The 20793-nt window shown below is 46.4% G+C and overlaps 2 non-coding genes across 2 annotated transcripts; both read left to right on the top strand.

Annotated features, from left to right (window-relative positions):
* Window positions 1-2672: 2672 nt before the first annotated feature.
* Window positions 2673-2744, top strand: trnae-cuc (transfer RNA glutamic acid (anticodon CUC)). The gene has a single exon. It is a non-coding gene; the product is annotated as a tRNA-Glu (tRNA).
* A 15866-nt stretch (window positions 2745-18610) lies between these two features.
* trnan-guu (transfer RNA asparagine (anticodon GUU)) lies at window positions 18611-18684 on the top strand. Its single transcript has one exon. It is a non-coding gene; the product is annotated as a tRNA-Asn (tRNA).
* The last annotated feature ends 2109 nt before the right edge of the window (window positions 18685-20793 follow it).

Raw genomic sequence — 20793 nt, 5'->3', positions numbered from 1 at the left:
TGAAACAATGAACCTGAAGTCCTGAAAAAGTATACAATTTGTAACAATATTAGCGACTCATTCACTGGTCCTTCTGAGACATGACATTAGTGCTGGAGGCTGAAAGAAATGAGCAGCTTTAAAACAAAAACCTGTTGGACGTCACAGAGTCTAAGCCGGGTGGTAAGTTCAGGTAACCTTTACTACGACCCTCTTTTGTTACAGCTTCAGATTTCCCCAGGAAAAGGGCATACAAAAAGTAGTTTTTAAAGAAAACACCTCCAGCTCAAAATGCACCCACTCTCCCCCCCCCCCCCCCCCCCCGCCCACTTTCTTTGTTGGTCAGCTGAGTTGACCCTTTGTAACTGGATCCCTGGTACAGCCGGGTAAAACATGCAGCTGGGATGACTGAGTGAACCCTTTCCCGCAACGGCAGTTTCCTTCACTAAAAAGGTCATGAGTGAATCAGATGGTGTTTTTTCCCCCTAAAAGTGGTTTCATCCTTAGATTCTGAAGTCCAGATTACTGAACGAGCTCCAATTCTGCCATCCACCGCAGTGGGATTCGAACCTGGGACGCCCCAGTGCTGGGTTGATCGGAGCACTTGGCCATCGCTCCTTCAATCCCCTTGCACTGGCACGTGAACTCGATGGTGCCTCCTCAGGTGGGAGGAGCAGGTGAAGCCCTTTTGTAACTTACAGCAGGTGAATGGCCTCTCTCCAGTGTGGACCCACTGGTGGGTCAGCAGTGCAGCTGACTGAGTGAGCTCTCCCCTGCACATGGGGCACGTGAATGGCTTCTCTCTGACTGAACCCCTTCCTGTACACTGAGCAGGTGAACGTCCTCACCCCGTTGTGAATGCGTCTGTGGGTTTCCAGCACTGATGGGGAAGGGAATCCTTTCCCACAGTCCCCACATTTCCACGGTTTCCCCATTGGGTGGAGCTTTCCTTGTGTTGCTCTGGGTTTGTAATTACAAACAGAGCGGGGACATCGTCTTTCCCACCGCGAGGGGTGTGATTTTAATTCCCCAATCTGAGTAAATGGTTTGAAGCGCTTTTCACAGTCAGCGCACTGAATCTTCTTCACTCGGTATCTCAGTATTCTCCCTGCCACACCAGTGTCCAAAGTCTCTCAAGCAGACAAAAGCAAACATTTCTTCAGGACCATGGGGACAATGGATGACGTATCTGACTCCACCTACTTGTTTCAACTGCAGCTCACAGCTTCTTCACACATCCCAATTAATCTTTCTCATTGTCATGAAACCGGCGTATGGGTACAATTCCTAATCTGCAGGAATGAGAATCGTTTCACTGTCTCGCGTCAGTAAATGTCCCTGAGAACATCAAAGTCAAGTCACAGCGCTGTCAGAGGAGGGGAAGCTGAAAGAGACCGACATACTGCTCATGGGCACATTTCACTTTCCCCAACTCACCGCCCCAACCACTGCGACTCTTGGGAGTGGAAAGGGAACAAACACCAAAACCCGGTCTCAGCTTTGTAAATCTTCAGGAAATAAGAAAACTGTACATCCCTTCGGGTCTTCCATCCTGGGCTGACAGCGTTGATTTTAAATGGCTGTCCAGTCAGTGTCGATTCGTTTTGGCTGAAAAAATCTTCCTTATCTCATCCCAGCATTTCTTGCCACAGAGAACTGTGCGGCAGAGTTCATGTATATATTTCCTTGTATGGTATTTTGTAAATTACATTCGTTTTCTGGTTCTTTGTATCGGGTATTTCAGGTTCATTAGCCGCTGTTTAAGTTGTGTTGGTAGGTTTGTGGGCTACCATGATGCTGAGAGGATTGAGTTTTCCGGACATCATTTCCCAGATGTCTTTAATGTAAAGCAATGTGGCTAGGGTTTCTCCAGACGTTGTGTCTACTTGTGTCAGTTTGTTGGTGTGAAATTGGCACACTGAGCTTATTGGGTCGGCAAAAATGAGGACTGCAGATGCTGGAAACCAGAGCTTAGATCAGAGTGGTGCTAGAAAAGCACAGCAGGTCAGACAGCTTCCGAGGAGCAGGAAAATCGACGTTTCGGGCAAAAGCCCTTCATCAGGAATAGAGGCAGGACCCCTCCAGGGTGGAGAGATAAATTGGGGCTGAGGTGTGCTGGGCCGAAGGTAGCAAAAAGTACAATAGGTGAATGGGGTTGGGGATGGAGGTGACATATCAGAGAGGAGGGTGGAGTGGATAGGTGGGGAGGGAGATTGGCAGGTAGGACAGATCATGAGGACAGCGCTGAGCTGGAAGGCTAGAATTGAGGTCAGGTGGAGGGAGGGGAAATGAGGAAACTGATGAAGGCCACATTGATGGCCTGGGGTTGAATTGACCCCAAGCGGAAGATGAGGCGTTTATCCTCCAGGCATCGGGTGGGGAGGGAGCGGCGATGGAGGAGGCCCAGGACCTGCATGTCCTCGGCAGAGTGGGAAGGGGTTTGAAATGTTGGGCCAAAGGGCGATGGGGTTGATTGGTGCGGGTGTCCTGTAGATGTTCCCTCAAGCGCTGTGACCTGACTCTGCGAGGAGTCTCTAGTCTCCCCAATGTGGAGGAGACCGCATCAGGAGCAATGGATACAAGAAATGACATTGTTGGATACACAGGTGAATGCCTTCGACCGACCAAGGCCCGGATTCGATTTCCGGGCAGGAAAGTAATGTTCGGTAGAGCTGTCAGGCTGTGCTTGCATCTCCCTGGTGGTCTAGTGGTTAGGATTCGGCGCTCTCACCACCGCGGCCCGGGTTCGATTCCCGGTCAGGGAAACTGTTTTCAGGGGGTTTAGGGGCTCCCCGTTCTTCGGAAATGCTCTATACAGTTATTTATTGATCTTCGTCGTTCCTGGGTGCAGCAGTGTGTCGTGGCTCGCTGAAATAGTGTCCTGATTCAGATGTGTTTGATTGTGTCGGGGTGATTGCTTCTGTAGTTAAGTTCTTGGTTCGCGTGCATTGTTTTCCTGTAGACGCTGTTTTGAATTTACCATTGACTGTTCGCTCCACTGTGACATCAAGAAATGGCATTTTGTTGTTGTTCTCCTCTTTTGTGAATCTTATGCCAGTAAGGAGATTGTTGATGGTGTTGTAGGTTTCCTCTAATTTGTTTCATTTTTTGATGAGAAAAGTGTCATCGCTGTAGCGGACCCAAAGTTTGGGTTGGATCGTTGGAAGGGCTGTCTGTTCGAGTCTCTGCATTATTGCTTCTGCTAGGAATCCTGATGCTGGAGGTTTCGTGCGTATTTCGTTGATTTGTTTGTAGGGCTTGTTATTGAATATGAAGTGGATGGTAAGGCACAGTTCCACGAGCTTGACAGTGCTATCTTTGCTGATGAAGTTGATGCTGTGTTTGTGTCTTTGGTTCTTCGAGTAGTGTCTTCAGTTTTCTTTGGCCACGTTGATGTTAATGGATGTGAACAGGGCTGTTATGTCAAAGGACAACATTAATCCATCCTCTTCTATCTCAGTGTCTTTGGTGTTCAGGAATTCTTGGATGGAGTAAATGGAGTGGAGTGAATCTTCGACTTGGGGTTTTAGTCCTCAGTGGAGGTGTTTTAGCCTTCAGTGGAGGCCTTTGACTAGTCTGTATATTGGTGTTCCAAGTAGTGAGACTATGGTCTAAGGGGGGCTCCTGGTTTGACGGGGAGGAGAACAACAAAGTGCCATTCCTTGATGTCACAGTGGAGCGAACAGTCAATGCGGAACTTCAAACTGGTATCTACAGAAAAACAACAGACCCAAACCAAGTACTTAACTGCAGAAGCAATCATCCCAACACCCACAAACGAAGCTGCATCAGGAGATTATTTCAACGAGCCACTACACACTGCAGCACAGAGAAACTACGAAGAGCACAAGAGAAATACGTATATAGTGTATTAAAGGAGAACGGGTCCCCAATAAACCCCCTCCGCCGATTTCTCATTGATACTTTCAAGGTGACTCTCAAAAATTCGGTTTGACCCTCCATTCTTTCCTGTTTGTTTTTTGTGGGTTTTGAAAGATTTCCCAATCCTCTGACTGAGTATTGGAGTTGGAAGGTTGTGTTGTGGTTGTACAGGACACTTTTTAGGCCACTTTTGGAATATTGTGTACAATTCTAGTCTCCCTCGTATCAGACGGATATTGTGAAATTTGAAAGGGTTCTGAAGCACCAATGGGTCCACAGAGATGAAGAGGCCCTTCTGCTGCCCTGAGTGTGGGAAGGCCTTCAGTGATTCCGCTGCCCTGCTGATGCACCAGTTGGTCCACACCGGGGAAGGCTGTTCTCCAGCCCCAAGTGCGAGATGGCCTTCAGCAGTTCTTCCCACCTGCTGAGACACCAGTGGGTCCACACTGAGGAGAGGCCGTTCTTCTGCCCCGATTGCAGGAAGGGCTTTGCACTTTCCTCCGACCTGCTGGCCCATTGGTGGGTCCACATGGGGGAGAGGCCGTTCAGTTGCCTAAGTGAAGGAAAGCCTTCATCAATTCCTCTGTCTTACTGAGGCACCAGTCCGTCCACACCGGGGAGATGCCATTCTCCTGCCCGAGTGTGAGAAGGGCTTTACCCGCTCCTCCACACTGCTGAAGCACCAGCTGATCCACACGGGGGGATGGGGGGTGGAGAGGGGAGGCCTTTTTGCTGCCCTGAGTGCGGGAGGTCCTTCAGCAATTCCTCCACCCTGCTGAAGCACCAGTGTGTCCACACCGGGAGAGGCCCTTCAGCTGGCCCGAGTGTGGGAAGAGGTTCATGTTTTCCTGCAACTTGCGGAAGCACCAGCGGGAGCACCAGTGCTCCCAGCAATCAGATCCCACCGGTAACGCTGCCTTTAGTCACCCCCCAGTACTGAACCTCCTGCCAGTTCTGACAGTGGGTGCAGTGGGAGAGTAGGTGGGCTGTTTTTGTTTTCTGCTGGACTGCAATTGCCTCCCCCACCCCCCACAACTACAACCCCATGGTGGCTCAGGGTTAGCACTGCTGCCTCATGGCACCAGGAACCCAGGAATACTTCCACCCTTGGGGCTCTGGGTGCAATTTATGGAGGGTAGGAAAATGGATCTGAGTGGGTTACTCTTCGGAGAATCTGTGCAGATGTGTTGGGCTGAAGGACCTGTTTCCACACTGTAGGAGTTCAACCATCATATGAGCTTTGCTTTCATTGGAAACTGCTGCTCATTGAGCCAGGGACTGCACATTGCCAAATGAAATGATCCAGAGAAACGTAAGACCGCAAGACCATCGGAGCAGAAGTTAGACCATTCGGCCCATCGAGTCTACTCAGCAATACGTTAGTGACAAAAGTAGTGCAGATGAGATTAGCTACAGTGTGGAAACAGGCCATTTGTCCCAACAAGTCCACAGCGACCCTCCGAAGAGTAACCCATCCAGACCCATTTCTCTCTGACTAATATACCTAACTCTGTGGGCAGTTAAGCATGGCCAATCCACATGACCTGAACATCTTTGGACGATGGAAGAAAACAGGACCACCCAGAGAAAACCCACGCAGACACCGGGAGAATATGAAAACTCCTCACAGACAGCCACCCAAGGCTGGAATCAAACCTGGGTCCCTAGCACGGTAAGCCTGCAGTGGTAAACACTGAGCCACTACATATTGCAACCCGAAGTAGGCAAGCAGGAGGTTGGGAGAATGCAGCAAGCCAGGCAGCACCAGGATGTGTAGTAGTCAGCGTTTTGGGTATTAACCCTTCTTCAGGACTGAAACGTTGACTTCTCTGTGAGAAATGATTTACGGGAATGTTGCTGGGGGTTGGAGGATTTGAGCTACAGGGAGAGGCTGAATAGGCTGGGACTGTTTTCACTGGACCATCAGAGGCAGAGGAGTGACCTAATAGAGGTTACAAAATCATGAGTGGCATGGACAGGTTAATAGACAAGGTATTTTCCCTGGGATGGGGGAGTCCAGAACTAGAGGGCATAGGTTTAGGGTGAGAGGCGAAATATATTAAAGGGACAACTTCTTCATGCAGAGGGTGGTACTTATATGAAATGAGCTGCCACAGGATTTGGGTCAGGTGCTGTCAAATGGGACTAGATTAGTTTAGGATATCAGGTCAGCATGGACAAGTTGGACGAAAGGGTCTGTTTCCATGTTGTATGTGTCTCTGACTACTGGTCCTGATGTAAGTTTAAAATCGAGTCCAAGTCACTTTGAATAGTTCAATCTTGTTGAGCTCACCTCCTGAAAAGTTTCAGATGAATCCCTCTGAGCGATACTGTTTAAACATGCTGAGTTGGACAAAGTATCCCATCAAGTTCAACACAAACCCAGAGTTGAAGAAGTCAGAAGTCAGAACACCAAGGGGACCAAAACTGATCATAATATTCCAGGTGCAGCCTCATCAACGTCCTGTATAACGACAACATAACTATATCTAAACTCAATTCCCGAACTGATGAAGGTTAGTGTGCCTAAACCTTTCTTCACTGCCTTGTGTATCGATGTAATCAGAGATATAGGACCTACTTTAAACTGATCCACAATCCTGCTTCTGGGAGCACAATGACTAATAGGGAAGGCAAAAGGGAGATTGACCTTTAAATGGAGTATAAAAGTAGGGAAGTTATAGTGGAGGTTTTGATTGAAAGGGCAGTGAAGATTCAACCAGCTGACAGTGGATCTCAATCACATGTAGATCAGACCAGGTTCGGACAGCAGGAAACCAGATAGGTTTTTACAACAAACCACAACGAGGTCATCATTAGACTCTTAATTCCGGATTTATATTGAATTCAGATTCCACCATCTGCCGTGGCAGGTTTTGAACACAAGTCCCTAGAACATTACCTGGGTGAATAGTCTGGTGACAATAAAGTCGGCCATCGCCTCCCCTGAACACATTGGCTGATTGTGTTCGGAGGTAACAAAGGAGCAAGAGGTTTTAGCAGCTGCTAAGTTGTTGATATTACACAAGGGAACATCAGCACTCTCAGTAATGGCACATACTGAAGTCAGTGTCCTGTATCAGAGGGAATGGCTCGGGAACCATAAGAAATAGGAACAGGAATATGCCATTCAGCCCCTTGAGCCTTCTTCTCCATTCAGTAGGATTCTGGGTGATCTGGCATTCTCCACATTCACTTTCCTGCCCTTTTCCTGTAACTGTTCATCCCCCGACTCTTCACGAATCTATCGATCCTAGTTTTAAAGTGACATGAAGGCTGTCAACAGAGTTACTGGGGTGGGGGTGGGGGGTGGGGACGGGGGCTCAGGTCGAACTTGGGGACTAAAACAATGGCTTCACACTTCACAATATTTAACTAAGGGAATGTTTATGGTTATCCAATGCTGGAAATTGGGCAGGCATTCAGATAAAATTATTGGTAAATTATGAATGATAGAGGAGTCGGGAGAGAAGTGGTGTTCAGGCACAGTTGGATATCATTAGTATAGATGCTAACACCAGCAGCGACGGTAAAACAAATAAGAACGGAAGACACTAAAAGCAGACCCTCCCAGAGGATAGAGTGATGCTGGAGAGGGTCAGTTCTGTCATTAACCCTGATCAAGGCTGTCCGCAGGTCGACGAAGGAATGTTTATCCCTATCACCGTTACAAAGGATGTCAAATATGACCTTGATAAGAACTGTTTCAGGGGTAGAAACCAGACTTGAATGCTTTAAACACAGAATTCTGGAAGAGATGGGAATGGCTAATTCAACAATGTTACATCCAAACCAACACTTCTATTCGTGCGATAATAATAGAAGTGTTTTGGTTTTTATTTCGAAGATTCTCAGCAACACTGAGTAAGAAGCAACAAAATTAACACAAGAAGTACTGCAATTGCTACAATGTGCCTGCTCCCAATAGGGGGCCATCGGTGTGAAACTAAGGGAGTACAAGGGGCAATATTGGAAAGGAATTACCCAGTTCATAGCTGTAAGAGGGGAGACACAGACTGCTTGATCCAAACATATAATGGGCGGGAGTAGGCCACTGGGCACTTCGAGCCTGCTGCAACATTCAATAAGATCATGGCTGAACTGAATTCAACCTCAACTCTACATTCCAACACATCCCCGACAATCTTTCATCCACTTGGTTATCAAGAACCTATCTACCTCTGCCTTAAAGATTTTGAATCCACTGCCTTTTGAAGAAGACACACAACCCTCAGAAAGAAAAGAAATCATCCTCATTTTTGTCTTCTACATTTAAAATATGACCCTGTACTTTCAGATATTAAGATAGGGACACATGCTGCATTCAAATAATACCTGTGGTACAGTTAACTATCTCAAAGTGCTTCACATGAACATTGTGAGAATTCCTTTAAAAATCACAAGACCGGATCACAGATGAGACAGGTGACCAAATTCTTGGTCAAAGGGACAAGTCTAGGGCAATCTTTTGAACAGGTTCAATTTCCCAAACATCAGAGGACAAAGACGTGCACAGCAAACACAAAATAGCAAAGAATGGGGAACAACAGTGTCGTCATAACGTCACAGGATGAGTAATCCAGGGAACATGAGTTCAAATCCCACCACAGCAAGAGGTAAGATGTGAATAATTCAAATCATAAATGGGGAACACAAAGTAAGTCTCAGTATGGTATCGATGGCACTGACGTCAATTGTCCTAAAAACCCATGTTCACCAATGTCCTTTCATGAGGGAAACTGCCATCCTTGCATGGTCTGACTTACATGTGACTCCAGACCCACAGCAATGTGGTTGACTCTTAAACTGCCCTCTGAATTAGCACAACCAAGACACCTTGCACTTAGGGATGGATAACAAACATCAACCTTGTGAAAGTGTCATAACAGAAATTGCTGGAGAAACTCAGCCAGTCTGGCAACACTGGTGGAGAGAGAGAGAAAGAAACAAAGACAATATCCTGGCTTGAGTCCAGAACAGTTGTGAAGAAGGGTCACAGCACTTGAAATGCTATCTCTGCTTCTCTCTCCACATGTGCTGCCAGTCCTATTGGGTTTCTCCAGTATTTGACGCATTTTTGTGTTTCAGATCTCCATCATCTGCAGTTCTTCATTACACTGACTTAGGGAAGCTCAAATCCCATAAAAGGGTAGAGCAGAAGCGCTGGAATTACTCAGCAAGTCTGGCACCAGTTATGGAGATTAAAAACAGTTCGTACTTCGGGTCATTGAATGATCTTACATCAGGGACAAACTTTTGGGGAAGCTGCAAGAGTAAAAGGCACCAGTGTAACTTCAACATCTGGGAGAACTCTCTCAGCCTTAGGGGTCAGGCTGACTCAGCATTCTGGTCCTGCTCATTACCTGTTAAATTCTCAATTTGTTGTTCTTGCTATATTTCTACATGGTTGACACATTCCTATGTTTTAAAATGAAATTCCAGCAGGCAGGAATTTTCCATGTATGTAATCATACATTAGAGGGTTTGGAACGTGAATGTAAACTTTTAAACAGAAAGTATTTATTCATGCATGGGGTGTGGGCATCGCTGGCAATGCCAGCATTTATACCCATCCTTAACCACCCTGTGGTTGGTTGGAAAAGTGCATGAAGGTGTCTGAGATTGTCTTGATCAGCACAGCAATCTCAAAAATGGGCGTGCTCAGGTACAAGTACCCTCCACTCCCACAGCCAAGTCTGCATTCACTTCAATTATAGATGCCATCTAAACCTCCCAGGACAGGGACAGCATGGGATGACAATCAGAATAAAGCTTCCTCTACCCTTCAATTGCAAGTGAAGCTACCTCAACACTGTCCCCAACAAACACTGCCAAGACACAGACTGCATTGGGTTAGATACAGAGTAAAACTTCCTCTACACTTCCCCATTCATACAGTCCCAGGGGAAGGACAGCAAAGGGTTAAATAAACAGTCGAGCTTCTTCCATTCTGACTGACACTTAGTCCGTACTATACCAATCCTCAAGGAAAATTCAGAACTGAGACTATTATCTGGTACTGAATTCACACATCCTAATGGGAATGACAGCAACAGAAAATCATGTCGTGACACACAGATAAAACACACACAATGTACAACAAAACTAGACTGTTATTGGGATCAAAGACATTTAAATGACAGGAGACATAGTCCCTGCAGTGATCCAAATGTGAGCTGAACAAATTTCACACTTGTACAATATTCCCTGAGAATGCAATGTCCACCTCACTGCTGTCTATTCAGTTCCTCTGCTCTCGTTCAGGGCTGAGGTGCGGCTGACCACATTGTGGCGTGGGGGTTAAGAGGTTGGACAGTTCAGGTCAACTTGGATTGAGGGCATCCTTTGTCATGCCAGTGAGGTCAAGGGTCGCTCATTTACTCAACTTATAATCGGGGACAAGGGGATGTCAGGCTGGGCTTGTATCAGTTTGAGTTTTGAAGAAACAGATGATCCAATGGAGCTGTATAACATCTGGAGAGGACTTATTGTAAATGTAATGTCAACTCAATTCTAGCCAGAGACTAGTCTCTCATTTAAGATAGGAGAGTTTTTTATTTCTCTCAAGTGTTCTCGAGTCTTTGAAATTCACTTCTTTAGAGACCAGCATGTGTTGGTGGGTAACGAACTGGTTCTGGGTTGGACCGTCAGTCAATGTTGACTCGATGGCCTGAATGGCTTACTTGCACGCAATTGGCCTATATCAATCAATAATATGCACTTGCTTTATGGTTACCGACATCAAATTGCATGAGTGGTTTTGGTTATTTCATCTCTTATTATTGTATTCAACCAACTACAGCATCTAGAAACTTGCTTCATTACAATATCCAATATCTGCAGAGTACTTTTTCTTTTTGTCAAGACCATTATCTTGAACTCCGACGTGTGACCTCCTCATTGCTGTCAAAGTTCTTTATTTGTCTCTACATTGTCATGTTTTTACTTTGTCGAATGTCCTCCTGGCATTTGCAGTTAAGACCCTATATTCTGCCCTCGTCAACATTTCCCCTTACAATTCTCTACTAAGGATTTCATGACAAACCTCAGAGTGTGGTGAGACTGCGGAACTCACTACCATAGTGAATAGTTGGAGTGGAATACACTACAACTGAGGGTAAGCAACCCAATACAAATGAATGTCACTGTCACCAGATTCACAACACACTGAAATTTAAACATGCAATGTCCCTCAATTTCTCAACTGTCCTGAACCAGACTTGATGAAGAACAGATCTTGCACATCAACATTATAATTTAAACAACAACCAAATTATAAATATGGCAAATTTTCTCGGACAAAGTTAAAGATGATAATCTCATTAATAGCAATTATTTAAACCCTTTGATCAAGTCCCCCACCATCTCAGAGACAGAGACTTTAGCGGCAAATTAAGAAAGAATTTATTTTTAAACTTACCATTTCAAGCAAACAGTTTCCAACAATGGATTGCCAAGCCTTTGTGCAATCTTTGGACTATGACTGTTTCACAGACACGTAACTGTAAATCTAATTTAAAAGTCACTGCTGAATGTGAATAGACACCCCAGTATTCAGCCATTTCTTACAGGCTGGGACTCATTCCCAGAAAGAGCCAACAATTCTTTAACTGGACAGTAGAATCTAGAGAGAACAGCTCCTGGTCTCAAAGAGCAGCAGTGCCCAATGGAAGCAAAGTTGCAGGGGTGGGGGAGCACGACCGCATAAAACAAAAAAAAAGACCGACTCTCCCATTATCAGTACTGTCAGAATGTGCAGGAGTTCAGTCCTCGCAGTGGCCCACAGCAGCTTCACCAGCAGAATCAGATTGTTGGGAGCACTGGTGTGCGCGCTGGTGCTTCTGCAAGGTGCAGAATGATGAGAACCTCCGCTTCCACTCGGGGCAGGTGAACAGCCTCTCCCCGGTATGGCCCCATCTGTGCCTCAGCAGTTGGGAGGAATTGCTGAAGGCCTTCCATCACTCTGGGCAGGGGAAGGGCCTCTCCCCCGTATGGACCCGAAGGTGGGATGCCTGGGTAAAGTCCTTCCCGCACTTGAGGCAGGAGAATGGGCTCTCCCCGGTGTGGACCCAATGTTGCCTCAGCAGGGCAGATGTATCATTGAAGGCCTTCCCGTACTTGGAGCAGCTGAAGGGCTTCTGTAATATGTGGACCCGGCGGTGGGTCAGTAGGACAGAGGAATAGCTGAAGGTCTTCCTGCATTTGGGGCAGGAGAATGGCCTCTCGCCTGTGTGGACCCCCTGGTGGCTCTGCAGAGAGTAGGAATGCTGAAGGTCTTTCCGCACTCAGGGCAGGAGAACAGTCTCACCCCGGTGTGACTGAGCCCATGAGTCTCCAGGTCAGATGGGAAACGGAAGCCTTTCCTACAGTTGCCACATTTTCATGGTTTCTCCACGGGATGGGATTCCTTGGGTTTCTCAATGACAGAAGCTTCAGCTGCACACAAACGCGTGGACAGCACCTCCCTGCCGTGAATTCCACTTCCCAGTCTGTATAACTTTTACTGGCTCCACAATCAGAGTGCTGCAACAGTCGGGTCTCTCTTTCAGTCTCACTGATGCTGAAAACGTACTGAAAGAGGAATCAAAAAGCTTGGTTCCTTTTCACAGAATCACAGTCGAAACTTGTTATAGTCCCGATGGATTCAGTGACTGCCAGACATTGACGTGAAATTGAGGACTGCAAATGCTGGAGATTCAGAGTCAAAGCACAGCAGATCAGGCAGCATCTGAGGAGCAGCAGAGTCAATGTTTCAGGCAAAGCTCTTCATCTATTGATATTGAAACGTCCATCTTCAGATCTTCAAATAATCTGTAAAAAGAGATGACAAAAGTCATTACAGTCAGTCCAGGTTATAAATTCCCAACAAGCAATTCTACTTTCTGCAGAACATTCTTTTCTTTTTCCACAAAATTGAAAGCACCATCCCACCCCCTCTCACCCCTCTATTCTCACTCCGCTCAAACTAATCCTCCCGACGGTACTGATTCAGGATCTGACAGAGACCGAAAAGTGAAAACATCAAGACAGACACCTTAGAATTTTAGATACCTCCACCTGAAAGTTAGTATCTTTCACGACATCTAGGAGTGAGTAAGTCTGATTTTGGAAAGCAAAAAAATGTGTTAATTCAGGATGGACCTTCAATGCAGCTTCTTGAGAAACAACCAGACACGAAATGGTTAACATCTGGGGAGGTGGAAGTGGGGAGATGGAGGAAATGAGATATCAAGGCATTGACACCGACACCAGACAGAAACTGAACACACAGGCAGGGCAAACATTACGGGCAAGCCAGAGTCACAGAGATACACTGCACAGAGACAGGTCCTTCGGTCCAACTCATCCGTGCCGACCAGATAGCCTAAATTAATCTCGTCTCATTTACCAGCACTTGGCCCATCTTCCTCTGAACTCTTCCTATTCATATACCCATCCAGATGCCTTTTAAATGTTATAATTGGACCTACATCCATCACTTCCTCCGGCAGATCATTCCTTACACTTGCCTCCCTCACCTCAAACATATTATCCTCCTGTTCTGGAGTTCTCCCATCCCAGGGAAATGACCTTGTCTATTTACCCTGTCTATGCCTCTCATGATTCTATAAACGTCTGTAAGATCACCCCTCAGCCTCTGGTATACCGGGGAAAACAGCTCAAGCAATGCACTGCGTTTCCTTTTAGCTTCACACTCACAGAACCTTACTCCCTTGTAAAACATTGTTTCCCTCCCCCACACTGTCCATGGGAAAAGCCAAGACTGCTGAGACTCTGGAGTTGGGGGAATGCCACGTAGAATTCCTGCAATGTGGAAACACGCCATTCAGCGTGGGCGGCACGGTGGCACAGTGGTTAGCACTGCTGCCTCACAGCGCCAGAGATCTGGGTTCAATTCCCGCCTCAGATGACTAACTGTGTGGAGTTTGCACGTTCTCCCCGTGTCTGCGTGGGTTTCCTCCGGGTGCTCCGGTTTCCTCCCACAGTCCAAAGATGTGCAGGTCAGGTGAATTGGCCATGCTAAATTGCCCGTAGTGTTAGGTAAGCGGTAAATGTAGGGGTATGGGTGGGTTGCGCTTCGGCGGGGCGTTGTGGACTTGTTGGGCCGAAGGGCCTGTTTCCACACTGTAAGTAATCTAATCTAATCTAATCAAAAAAAAAGTCCACATCGACCATCCAAAGCGTAACTCATGTGGACACATTCCCCCTATCCCATTCCACTACACTTACTGCACACTATGGGCCCATTTAGTATGGCCACTTCTCCCAAAACTGAACACCTTTAGATGTTGGGAGGAAACTAGAGCACCCGGAGGAAACCCAGCAGACACGGCAGGGAGAATGGGCAAACTCCACACAGAGAGTCGCCCCAAGGCTGGAATGGAAAGTAGATCCCTGGCGCTGTAAGGCAGCAGTGCGAACCACTGATCCATCGTGCTGCCCATGTGTGCAGAAAGAGGTGGGGGCTGGGAACTTTGTTAATTGTACTACGCAGTGGATTGTTGTGTAAGGTAAAATCTCACGGCATCCAGGGAGAGCTAACCAACTGGGCACAAAATTTAGAAGCGCGTTGTTGGAGATGCTGGAATCCTTCCTGAAAACAACAAATGCTGGAGATCACAGTGGGTCAGGCAGCGCTGTGCTACTCTATGTGTGGACGTGGAGATGATGTTTCCACTAGGAGAAGGGTTGAGGATGCCAAGTCATTGAGGGCATTTAAAACAGAGATAGGTTCTTGATTAATAAGGGGTCAAGGGTTATGAGGAGAGGGCAGCAGAATGGGATAGAGAAACATATCAGCCATGATCGACTGGTGGAGCAGACTCGATGGGCCAAATGGCCTCATCCTGCTCCTGAGTATTGTAGTCTTAAAGCTGGGCAGGTGACTTAAGGTGTTCTCACAAACTATTTCAGAATCCTGAAGAGGGGTTGTTGGAATCGAAACTTTAACTCTGCTTTCTCTCCACAGATGCTTCCAGTCCTGCTGAGTTTTTCCCGTGTTCTCAGTTTTTGTTTCAGATTTCCAGCATCCACAGGTCTTTGTCTTATTTATCACAGTCGTTTCTTGCCCTTCCCAAGTGTCGGAACCTCATCTCCCTGATCTACAAACTGTTCACTTACCCTAGAAATGACCACTACCTCCTTATCAAAGTAGATCCCTTTGTTGCAAAATGATTGTTCAATTCTGTGACCAAAATTATTGCATTCGTAATTACTTACACCAGGGACTCTCAATATCGCAGGCCAGAACACAGCTAGATTGTTTCAGACAGTACATTTATGTGATTTGATACAATTCCCTATTCCCGACATTACCAGCGTGTTGCAGGGAATAGAGGGTTTGAATTAAGAAGAAGCTGGGACATTTTTCCAATGGAGCCGAGGAAGTTGACAGTTAACCTTATAGAGTTTTTTAAAATCAGAAAGGGTATAGATAAGGTCTCATTCCCAGGAGGCTCAGAATATTTTATTGCTCCAGAAGGTGCAAAAGGGGGTCAAAGCTTCAACAGAAATCGAGCAGAGCTGAGAACAGACAACATTTAACTCTGTGGGAACAGGGAGATCAGAGGACACAGAAATCAGGACCTGAAATCCGAGCTGACACCAGACTACCATGTTATCAGTGCTTTGATTAGCAGTGCCCACCCTCCACCTTTACTGAGCCTCTCAGTCGACTTGAATGCCACGTATCCCCTCGATATTCCGGATCCAATCCTTGTCATTCTGAAGCCATATCTCTGTAAGGAGTCTCTGATCATAATTATTCTCTTCAATGTGTGCAGTCAATTAATTCGCTTTTGTTATAATGCAGCACACATTCACAGACTGAGCTTTTAGTCTTATTTTTTGTGATGGTTAGAATCCAGTTTTGATTGCTAGTACATTTATTCTTCTTGTCCCTTTCTCTCATTCTCTGGTGTTTGGTTTCCACATCACTCCATTGCTCACTGGCCTTGATTTGGATTGGCTGTGGTAAATTGCCCAGTGTTTAGGGATGTGCAGGTTAGGTGGGTTGGCCATGGGAAACGCAGGGTTATCGTTTCAAAGTAATTGAAGGAGTAGGCTATTTGGCCCATCGACCCTGCTCCGCCATTCATTAAAATCATGGCGGATCGATCAATCGTCTCAGCTCCTCCTAATTGCATTATCCCAACTTCCCTTAATTCCCTTTCCACGCAAAAACCCCATCCAACAGTGTCTTAATGAAGCTGCCTCTACTGCTTCCTTGAGCACAGAATTCCATTAATTTACCATTAACCACATAGGTCCTGCCCTGAGTTGCCTCATCAAAATGCAACAGCTCATATTTGTCTAAATTAAACTCCATCCACTACTCCTTGGCCCATCGGCTCATCTGATCAATTATAATTTATATTAAACTTTCTTTCCTACCTTCTTCCCTAAAAGCTGAAAATCTCCACCCCACACTCTCACCCTCCATTCTCACTTTGTTGAATCTAATCACGGATGTCCTCATCCTGAAGGGTTTGGTTCATGCTGATTAACAGGCCCACATTCAAGGGGGATCTAACTGAAACGTGCAGAACATTGAACGCCCTGGACAGATTGGATATTGGGAAGATGTTTTCATTGGGAGGAGAGACTAATACCCATGGGCATAGCCTTAGCATAAAGGGAGAATGGAGATTAGGAGAAATTTCTTTAGCCAGAGAGTGGTGAATCTATGGAATTCATTGTCACAGAAAACTGTGGAGGCCAGGTCACTGAGTATGTTGAACATTGAGATAGAGATGTACAGCACAGAGACAGACTGTTTGGTCCAACTTGTCCATGCCGACTAACTATCCCAACCCAATCTAGTCCCACCTGACAGCACACGGCCCCATATCCCTCCAAACCATTCCTATTCATACACCTACCCAAATGCATTTTAAATGTTGCAATCGGACTAGCCTTCACCACTTCCTCTGGCAGATCATTCAATAAACGTACCATCCTCTGCGTGAAAACGTTGCCTCTTAGGTCTCTTTTGTATCTTTCCCCTCGAACACGAAACCCATTCCCTCTCGGTCTGGACTCACCCACCCCAGGAAAAGACTTTGTCTATTAATCCTATCCATGCCCCTCATGTTTTTATACATGTACAGTTACAACGTTTAAAAGACATTTGGATAAGTACATGAATACGAAAGTTTCGAAGGTTTATGGGCCAAACACTGGTCGGTGGGCCGAGTTTAGTTTGAGAACATACTCAGCACGGACTAGTTGGATGAAGGGTCTGTTCAGTGCTGTCAGACTCTGTGAATGACCTGTACTGGTCTTAAAACCATTTTCTTACCTCCCCCGATAAGCATCCACTTCTTTGTTGTTCAAAACTCAGATGAACTTAGCCTTAAATATGTTCAATGACCCCACTTCTGAACTCAATTCCTCTTCGTAATATACCACTTGCCTCGCTCATTGCCTGCTGCATCTGCCCGACAACTGGCATTGACTGGTGCGGAAGGAATCTGAGACCCCTTAGTACATCCATACATCATTCCTGATGAAGGGCTTGTTCCCGAAACGTTCCCTGTCCTTCTCCTCAGATGCTACCTGTTGTGCTTTTCCAGTGCCACATTTTTCGACTTTCACCTCCAGTCCTCACTTCCTCCACATTCCAATATGTCACCATTTCAACAATGCACTGCTTTTCTTTTAAACAGCAAAGGCTATAACTTCACATTGCCGCACTGCACTTGCCATGTGTCTGTCAATTGAGACACAGACCTGGACCAACTTCGGGAAGAGGCAAAACACTGAGTTCTGAACAAAAACCGTAGCACACTCAAAACGTCGGCTCTGTTTACCTTTCCACTGATGCTACTCGACCCGTTGGCTTTCTGCAGTATTCGCTGTGTTTGTTCGACACAAATGCTGCTTTCCATTAAAGAACTTCAATCCCTGTCCTCTGGTAACTGACCCGAGTCAGTGGCAATAGGTTCTTCTGATCATTAAGGTAAAAACAATGACTGCAGATGCTGAAAACCAAATACTGGATTAGTGGTGCTGGAAGAGCACAGCAGTTCAGGCAGCATCCAACGAGCAGCGAAAACACCACGTCTTCTCCCATCATTGACAACAGCCCCTGGAAATCTCCAGTTAATCATCTTTGCTCCAAAGAGAACATTCCCAAACTTGGGAATGTCTCCACAAAATGGAAATTGCTCATCCCTGAACATGATGCATGTGTTACAATGGGGAAGAGGTTTTGGCAAAATATTGTCAGTTAGCAGGTGGAAAAATGTTCAGGAAGTAAAACACAAATCCCAGTCTCCAGCTTTGTGAATCTTTAGAAACTCTTTGGGAAGTGGAATTCGAGGAGAATGAAGGATGAACTGTCCGACTGAGCAGAGACAGTCCAGACACCGTCCCCTTGTTTAAGAGGCCGATTGACTCTGATATTCTCCGGAGATGAACTGACCCGAGACATTGAAAGAATTCTCTGCACATCAGGAATTCAAACCCCTTCTCGGCTCGGGGCCAATGAGAAAATTCGGGAAGAGGCAAAACACTGAAAGGCTTGGAGGGCGATGGCCCCGGTGTAGGAGAGCTCGTTCCTAGTGTCATGGATGTGCCTGCAGATGGTGGGATCAGGCTGAACCCATGTCTCCATAATGAATGTCCAAGGCTTTATTATGGAAAATTAAAACTGATAGAAGATAATGGTAATTTTGGGCGGGGCGGGTTGAATTATGAATTGAATAGTAGGTTCCTCAAAGACACTTTGCCGGCCGCACTGGAAACTGTCTCTGTGGCGCAATTGGTCAGCGCGTTCGGCTGTTAACCGAAAGGTTGGTGGTTCGAGACCACCCAGGGACGGAGTGCTACTTGTTCTCGCTCCTACCGCTTTCTTGGCTGCGAATGTGCACGTTTTTCATGGTTTCAGGAAAATGTTTCCCAAACGGAAATCTTTTCCACTGAGGCAGCACAAAGGGGTTTCTGAATTTGTTGAATTTCTAACGTAAAGGACTGCGGATGCTGAGAATCCGAGACAGAAAGCGAAACTGCTGGAAAAACTCAGCAGGTTTGGCTGTACTTGGATGAGGTAAAAAACGAGTTCTGAAATGTTGTCTCTGATTCTCTTTCCACAGATGCTGCCTGACCTGCTGAGTTGCTCCTGCAATTTCTGTTTTTGACTGAACGTCCATTTCATCTTTCGGGATGAAACACCCAGACTCGCCATTTGCAGATATTTAACCCTTTCGAAACCTGTGAAGTGATTGGATTCAAACAAACTCAGCAATGATTTACTCTTTCGCAGCTCCACAGGCAGATAGACCTGGGAAATGAAGCTGTCAGTGTGGTTCTGTATTGGTGGGCCGAGTGGTGAATGCGATGGACATGAAATCCATTCCGGTTCCCCCTGCCGACTTCAGTTGAGAAACGACATCAAAAGAAAAGGGAGATTGCTCCACGGTTTTTTTTTTAAATGCAATCAGTGGACGGGTTGAAATATTTCAATCACATTGGCACTGGTCGGGAATCTGCAAACCACTGCCTGACAGGGTGGAACAAGCAGATACCCACAGAGCTGCTATTGAGGCGATGAGCCAAGAGTTTGGAAATGAAACAAGAACAGTGAGGGGCGTGAAGTCGTGATCGAAGTTAAGCAGGCACCTGAGGATAAAGGTGTTTTATTTCCCGGTGAAAGATACTGCTTCACAAAGTTGGGACTATGGAAGGGAAGCAGTGACGGTGATCATCTTTGGCTGTTCCTCTTGTGAATGTTCCCATTGTTGCGCATGTCCGTGTATAACGTCAGAACTCTGCAGCATGGTGGCGTTAGATACGCACAGTGCCAGGGGCGCAATGGATGACGCATCTGACTCCACCTACCTGTTTGAAATGCAGCTCACAGCTTCTTCACACACCCCAATTAATCTTTCTCATTGTCCTGAAGCCAGCACACGGTTTGAATTCCCGATCTGCAGGAACGAGACTCTTTTCAATGTCTCGCGTCAGGAAATTTCCCTGAGAACATCAGAGTCAAGTCATAGCGCTGTCGGAGGAGGGGAAGCTGAAATAGCCCCACACGCTGCTCACGGGCACATTTCACTTTCCCCAACACACTGCCCCAACCACTGCGCCTCCTGGGAGTGGAAAGGAAACAAACACCAAAACCCAGTCTCAGCTTTGTAAATCTTCAGGAAATAAGAAAACTGTTCATCCCTTCGGATCTTCCATCCTGGGCTGACAGCCTTGATTTTAAATGGATGTCCAGTCAGTGCCGACTCGTTTTGGCTGAAAAAAATCTTCCTTATCTCATCCCAGCATTTCTTGCCAGAGAGACCTGTGTGGCAGAGTTCATGTATATATTTCCTTGTATGGTATTTTGTAAATAACATTCGTTTGCTGGTTGTTTGTATCGGGTATTTCAGGTTCATTAGCCGCTGTTTAAGTTTGTTGGTAGGTTTGTGGGCTACCATGATGCTGAGAGGTTTGATTTGTCTGGACATCATTTCCCAGATGTCTTTAATGTAAAGTAATGTGCTAGGGTTTCTGTAGACGTTGTGTCTACTTGTGTCTGTTTGTTGATGTGAAATCGGCACACTGGGTTTATTGGGTAGGCAAAAGTGAGGACTGTAGATGCTGGAAACCAGAGTTTAGATCAGAGTGGTGCTGGAAAAGCACAGCAGGTCTGACAACTTCCGAGGAGCAGGAAAATCGACGTTTCGGGCAAAAGCCCTTCATCAGGAATAGAAGCAGGACGCTTCCAGGGGTGGCGAGATAAATTGGGGGTGTGCTGGGCCAAAGGTAGCAAAGAGTACAATAGGTGAATGGGGTTGGGGACGTAGGTGACAGGTCAGAGAGGAGGGTGGAGCGGATAGGTGGGAAGGGAGATTGACAGGTAGGACAGGTCATGAGGACAGCGCTCGGATGGAAGGTTGGAACTCAGCTAAGGTGGGGGGAGTGGAAATGAGGAAACTG

Source organism: Chiloscyllium punctatum, chromosome 36, assembly GCF_047496795.1.
Source record: "Chiloscyllium punctatum isolate Juve2018m chromosome 36, sChiPun1.3, whole genome shotgun sequence".
Lineage (NCBI taxonomy): Eukaryota > Metazoa > Chordata > Chondrichthyes > Orectolobiformes > Hemiscylliidae > Chiloscyllium > Chiloscyllium punctatum.
Note: the sequence above shows the minus strand (reverse complement) of the source record. Positions and strands in the feature narration are given on the sequence as shown.